The sequence below is a fragment of the Nematolebias whitei genome, chromosome 11 (genome assembly GCF_014905685.2).
Source record: "Nematolebias whitei isolate Nwh7 chromosome 11, NemWhi1, whole genome shotgun sequence".
In the NCBI taxonomy this organism is placed as follows: domain Eukaryota; kingdom Metazoa; phylum Chordata; class Actinopteri; order Cyprinodontiformes; family Rivulidae; genus Nematolebias; species Nematolebias whitei.
The window spans coordinates 34975993-34981668 of NC_056508.1; the positions used below are offsets into that span (position 1 = coordinate 34975993).

Sequence of the window (5676 nt, forward strand, 5' to 3'; positions counted from 1 at the left end):
TATACATACATATATATACACACACACACAGTAGTCCCTCGCTACTTCTCGGTTTGTTTTTTGCTGAATTGCTCTATTGCGGTTTTTCAAAATAAGATTGGACATGACACACAATGGCTGACTGATGGATGAGCCGCACGATCAGCATGGATTTTTTTGAAAGTAAAATAAATTATTTTAAATGATTTAGCACTTGTTTGCAGCCCACACCTGTGGGAGAAGCTTTCTCCTGCAGCTGATCAGCTGATCTCTGTGCAGAGAGGAGAAGTGGGCGTGGCCGAGAGTGCAACCAGAGGCAGAAGAGAACTGAAATCATGATATTCTGTGCTCTTTTAGAGCGTTTAGTTTAGAAACATTGTTTACAATATTGCAAGAGTGTGGAAAGATTTTAACACCTTAAATACTAAAACCACTACTTACTACTTGTACTACTATTCCTACTTTACGGTTTTTCACTTATCGCAGGGCTTCAGGTTATGGATCCCCCACGATAAACGGGGACTACTGTACACGCACACAAAAACAATAAGCTGCCCTTTTTTCTAAAGTTTGGCATTGACCAAAGAAAACCATATATTGGCCAACTTCTACTATATTAGAGTTGTGATTACAACTACAAGGAACGTGTGCTAATTAAAAACGCAGACCTGTGTGAAACTGAAACAAAACTTGTCACAAATAGATTAAATCATACTAAATAAAGCAGAGTGAAAAATTACGTTGATAAGGGAGTAAGGTAAAAAAATAAAATAAAATCCACCAAAAACTGACACTCAAACAATAAGTCATGACAATAACGCCCTAAAATAATGTGTAGGACTAGAACAGTAAATTCAGTCCTTGATAAAAACAAGTCTGAAGTGCATAACTAGAAGAAGAACCAACACGATATACCCGTTATAAAAGCCTATATTTTTCACTTGCTATTCCACTCAGTAATTTCCTTCTTGTCTTTTATATTTATTCTTCCAAATTATAGCTGTGCTCGTATAAGAGGAGTGTTCTCATACAGGTAAGACAGAGCTGCAGCAGCTTGAGTAGTTCCTGAAGTAGCACAAACAGACACTCAACCATACGAGCCAAGTGTTTACAGTCAAACAAGATAAACCCCAACAGCAGATGTTTTATTGGTATATTCACTTAGGCTCGGGAAACATAGATGTGATAAGACTCATTAAAGTATTTCTCAAGGACCTTTTCTTTTGGTATAAACTAGTATTTCTTCTGTGGCTCTGCTCTTTCAAAATTTCAATAAAAAGGTGTAAAAACCCTGTGGATTATTTATAATGGACATAATGTAGACACCTCAGATACACAACAGTTAAGTCTATATTTTTTTTTTACTTGTTCCTTCATTCTTTCTCTGTCTTTCTAATCTGTCCTCACATTGCTCAGACCTTGTAGTTGTTCTCCTTGTTCTACGTTGTTTCACCCTCACTCCTGCAGGATTTTTTAATGTACGCAAGAAGTTCAAGTTCAGATGATCACCTGCCATTATTACTAAATAGCTTTGCTGCTCATAAGCAAAGTGAGGTAGTTATTACGCAACAGCAAGGTTTAAAATGGCTTGCCAGCAGCTGTTAGCATCAGATCAGTTACACCATGAAATTTCAACATTTAATTAAAGAAATATGCAGTTTTCAATTCTAGAGGGGGCTCTAGAACCGGTGTCAAATGAATAAAGAAATTGCTTCTATTTTTGGCATCCGGTAGCTCCAAGTAAAGTTTCAGTCATGAATAATAAGTTGCGATAGAATAATATTGTGTTCCTATTCCTGGAACCAGACTGTCAGGTTGTGTGTTTATGACCTGCTCAAATCACAGCACAGACATAAAAGAAAAATGAACTCACCTCCATAAACATAATCATCTATTGTACAGTCAGAAGGGCCCACCAAATGAATCAGACTGGACTGGCTGAAACCCACTGTGTGCCGTTCTGCAACGCAAACACACACGCAATCAATGAAAGCAAAACGAAACCAACAAAACCCTATTTTAGATTAACAACACCAACAAATCGCATGCTGTCTACAAAATATGAAGGCAATGAATGCTAAAAGCTGATGTAGTTTACATACCTTTAGGTGCATCTTCTATGTCAGCATAACAAAAATGAATAATAATGTAATGTCTTCAATTGGTACACAAACAGTGCACACAAGTACATTTATCAGTTAAAGCACTGAATTCTCTCGCAGTTCTGATACCTTTGTCTTTCTATCTAGCATGTTTGTAACAAAAAAAACAAGTCAATTAAACAAATTCAGATGGACTCATTTGCATTTCATATTTCAGAGTGTTTGTGTTTGACATCATGCTCTGTTTGTCAGTACTACTGCACAAGTCTGACAATGACAGAGCTGTGGAAACAAAGACACTTCACTGTGCTCTGTCTACACATCCTCGTGTTATCATAATCACTGACACCAGACATAAAACACCAAATGTACAGTGCTGTTTATCCTGCAGCAACAGCTCAGATGCACAGTATTTTCAGGATACTAAGATGGCAAACTGTTAGCAAAGAATATCAGGTTGTAGGATACCTGGGTTTGGTGGAGGTGGCATCACCTCTTCAAGTCTTGCTTTGGTCTCATGTCTCTCGATTTTCTGTGCTTCATAGCGCTTCCTGCCTTCTTCCTCTAGTTCCGGATTAGTATACTTTGGATAAAATATACAAAATAAAACATATATGTATATACAGTAGGTGCATTTTGTCTGTATTTCTGCAGGATTTTGACCTTAAACCCCAGTTTTTAGAGTCCGTATTACCGGTAAGTCAAATGTAACAGACGCAAAAATTTAAAATAATTTGTGAAAAATGTTTTTAATTTGACCCCTTTTAACAGCAATAACAACGTTTGCAGAAACTGATAATCACTACTGAACATGAGGGGGGGGGGGGGGGGAAGTGCTCATTCTCAGCTACAAAACAACTTTGAATTTTCACAAAATCTGGCAATAAAAATATTTCTCCAACTTTAGCCACTTTTCATCAATTTGATGTCTTTTTATTCCCAGTTAACCATCAATTTAATGCACTGGTTTTGTGTTTTAGACTCAAGATAATAGGAAACACTGTTGCCCTTCCCTCAGTGCTAACCATCCAACTAATATTCCCAGTGTTTATTATTTATGATTGCTTGCATCTGATAAACCAATTACTTAACACACCTGACATATCTGGGCTTACACACAAGGGCTGTTTAAATGTTTCTCTAATTTTAATCTACTTTTGGTACTTGGTTAAGAAACCTGATCTGATTTTAGGGCATCCTTAAGCAGATATATGACAAATTATTTGAAATTAATTTATTCCAATGAGAGAATTAAGAATACTGAAAATCATTACAAACATTAGTATAACTTGGTTAAATGGAGTGTTTATTTATTTATTTATTAACTAATAATCAGATGGCCTCTCTTGTGGCTTTTCTGTTCTAGATTTGAGCCTTCATTTTCTCCGGCTCTCAGCCGCAGTTTTTCTGTACCTTGATGGACGGCACCTCCAGAATCTTGTCAGCGTTCTGCAGAGAGCAGGGGACGTACCACAGTGCTGCCTTGTTGGCCAGCTTTTTTGTACCTGCAATCAAAAAGAACCAATTCAATCCTTGCAATAATACGATAGCGAGATTTTTCTTTTTTATTTTTGCTAACAAATAACCAAACATAAGGATTGCAAGCTAACAGTCAAGATGTTCTGACGTTTGTCAGTTAAGGAAACAATGTAGAAAAGAAATCTGAACTGGCTGTCATTCATACAAACATGTTTAATAACACCCCCCACCCCCACCCCCCACCCAAAAAAAAAGCAAAGCAAATTTTCTTTGTTGCTGTTTGTAGATTTGCTTTTTGGCTGCAAACAAAAGAGCATACAACTTATCAGGACTTTGAAGAAAGACAATTGTTCTTGCATTTTTAGAGAATCAGAATAAGCTTTATTATCATTGTACTGAAATACAGTTGAGATTATGTTCGTACAGTCGTCCGAAAGATGGGCGGAGTGCACGTTGCTGCTGCTCCTTGAGAGTGTTGCCCCTTCTCCTTTTTCAGAATACTTTTTAGATATAAAAGGGGAAAAGGCCATGAGGATAGATAGTGGTATTACAAAAAAGAGCTCTTCACACCTTGTCCTTATCAGGACACGATTTAAGACATCAAAAACCTCTACCAGCACATTTATAAACATGTTACATATGCATTTGACGACAAGTCGGTGAGATTTGTCCATGAAGCACTTCCAGATAGGCCATAGTCCTGATAAGATGTTGGTGTCAGCCAGTGCAGCTCTGATAAGTCTTCACAAAAGTTCTGGGGGGGTGCGATAGACAGAGTTTTCTTAGTTTACACATATCCCAGGAGAAATTTGATAAGTCGGCCTGCTTCGATGCCAAACGGGGGAGTCAGATTAACATAAGCCACAATCCGCCTTTGACATCATCCAGTCAGACTTGTTCCATCTCAAACTTGTCATAAATGCCGATAAAACCAAAGGGATGCTTTTTTCAAACAGGAAGTCGGTCCCATCAGTCCTTCCTCTGATTTTATCCTCAAATAGTGTCCCTATTGAGTTTGTCGATTCCTATAAATATTTTGGTTTCTTGGTCAACTCGCATCTCTCTTTTAAGCTCCACGTGGAAAACCAAGTAAGGAAACTGAAAGTTACACTGGGTTTCTTTTTCAGAAATAGATCCTGTCTAACTCTGAATGCTAGGAAACACCTTGTAACTGCGACTTTCTTTCCCTCCATTGACTACGGTGACATTATTTACATGAACGATCCTACAAGCACCCTGCAGATGTTGGATGCTGCCTATCATGGTGTGCTAAGATTCATAACTGGCTGTAACTACCGTACCCATCACTGCACCCTGTATTCACTGGTTAACTGGACATCATTAACTTCATGCAGACTCTCCCACTGGTACATTTTCATCTTTAAATCACTTCTTGGTTTGTTGCCTTCATACATCTCCTCCTACATGTCTCTGCGTGAGTGCAGCTACAGCGTGTGCTCTCAGGACATTATTACCTGCAGTGTTCCCTCAGTGAGGTCTGAACTTGGCAAAAGGACCTTCTCATACTCCGCTCCCGTTTCCTGGAATATCTTACAAAAATATTTGAAGCTCTAGACCTTGACCTCTCTAATTGGCTTCAAACATCTGCTAAGTTCCTGGCAAAAACGAATGCAGACATGTTCCTGTTTTTAGTTTTCTGCACCGCCTTATAATCTAGCTGGGGTTTTTTTTTCGCTACTTTTTCCCTTTTGACTGTCTTTTTGGTTGCCGTTTTATTTTAATTTGTAAACAAAAAAATCTGTAGGCCTCTTTTATGACTGTCTATTCTTGTCATTGTTATCCACTGTTGTCATCACTCTTTGTTGAAATCAGGTCTCTCTTGTAAATGAGTCCCCGAGGCTCAATGGGATTAACCTGTCTAAATAAAGGGTGAATGAATGAATTGTTGAGTTTTTCAGGCAAACTGTTTTTTTCTCATCAGCCTTGAGTCCTGCTTGTACTTTTGATCCAAAATGGCCAAATTTGTGGGCATTCCACTGGTCCGTGCTTATGAGCCTCTTCCAAGGTCGTCCCCAGCATGCTGATGAGTCCCAGAAGCTGCAGGTGGCCTACGATTCTCGCAAATCGCTTCCACCCTACAGTTTAGCTCGTAAAT

General features: G+C 38.4%; 1 long non-coding RNA gene across 1 annotated transcript; it reads right to left on the reverse strand.

Moving 5' to 3' along the window:
- Positions 1-2081: 2081 nt before the first annotated feature.
- LOC119417055 lies at positions 2082-3583 on the reverse strand. The gene is made up of 3 exons (XR_005187128.1): positions 3495-3583; positions 2550-2664; positions 2082-2096 (listed from the first exon to the last, which is right to left on the reverse strand). It is a non-coding gene; the product is annotated as an uncharacterized LOC119417055 (long non-coding RNA).
- Positions 3584-5676: the final 2093 nt, after the last annotated feature.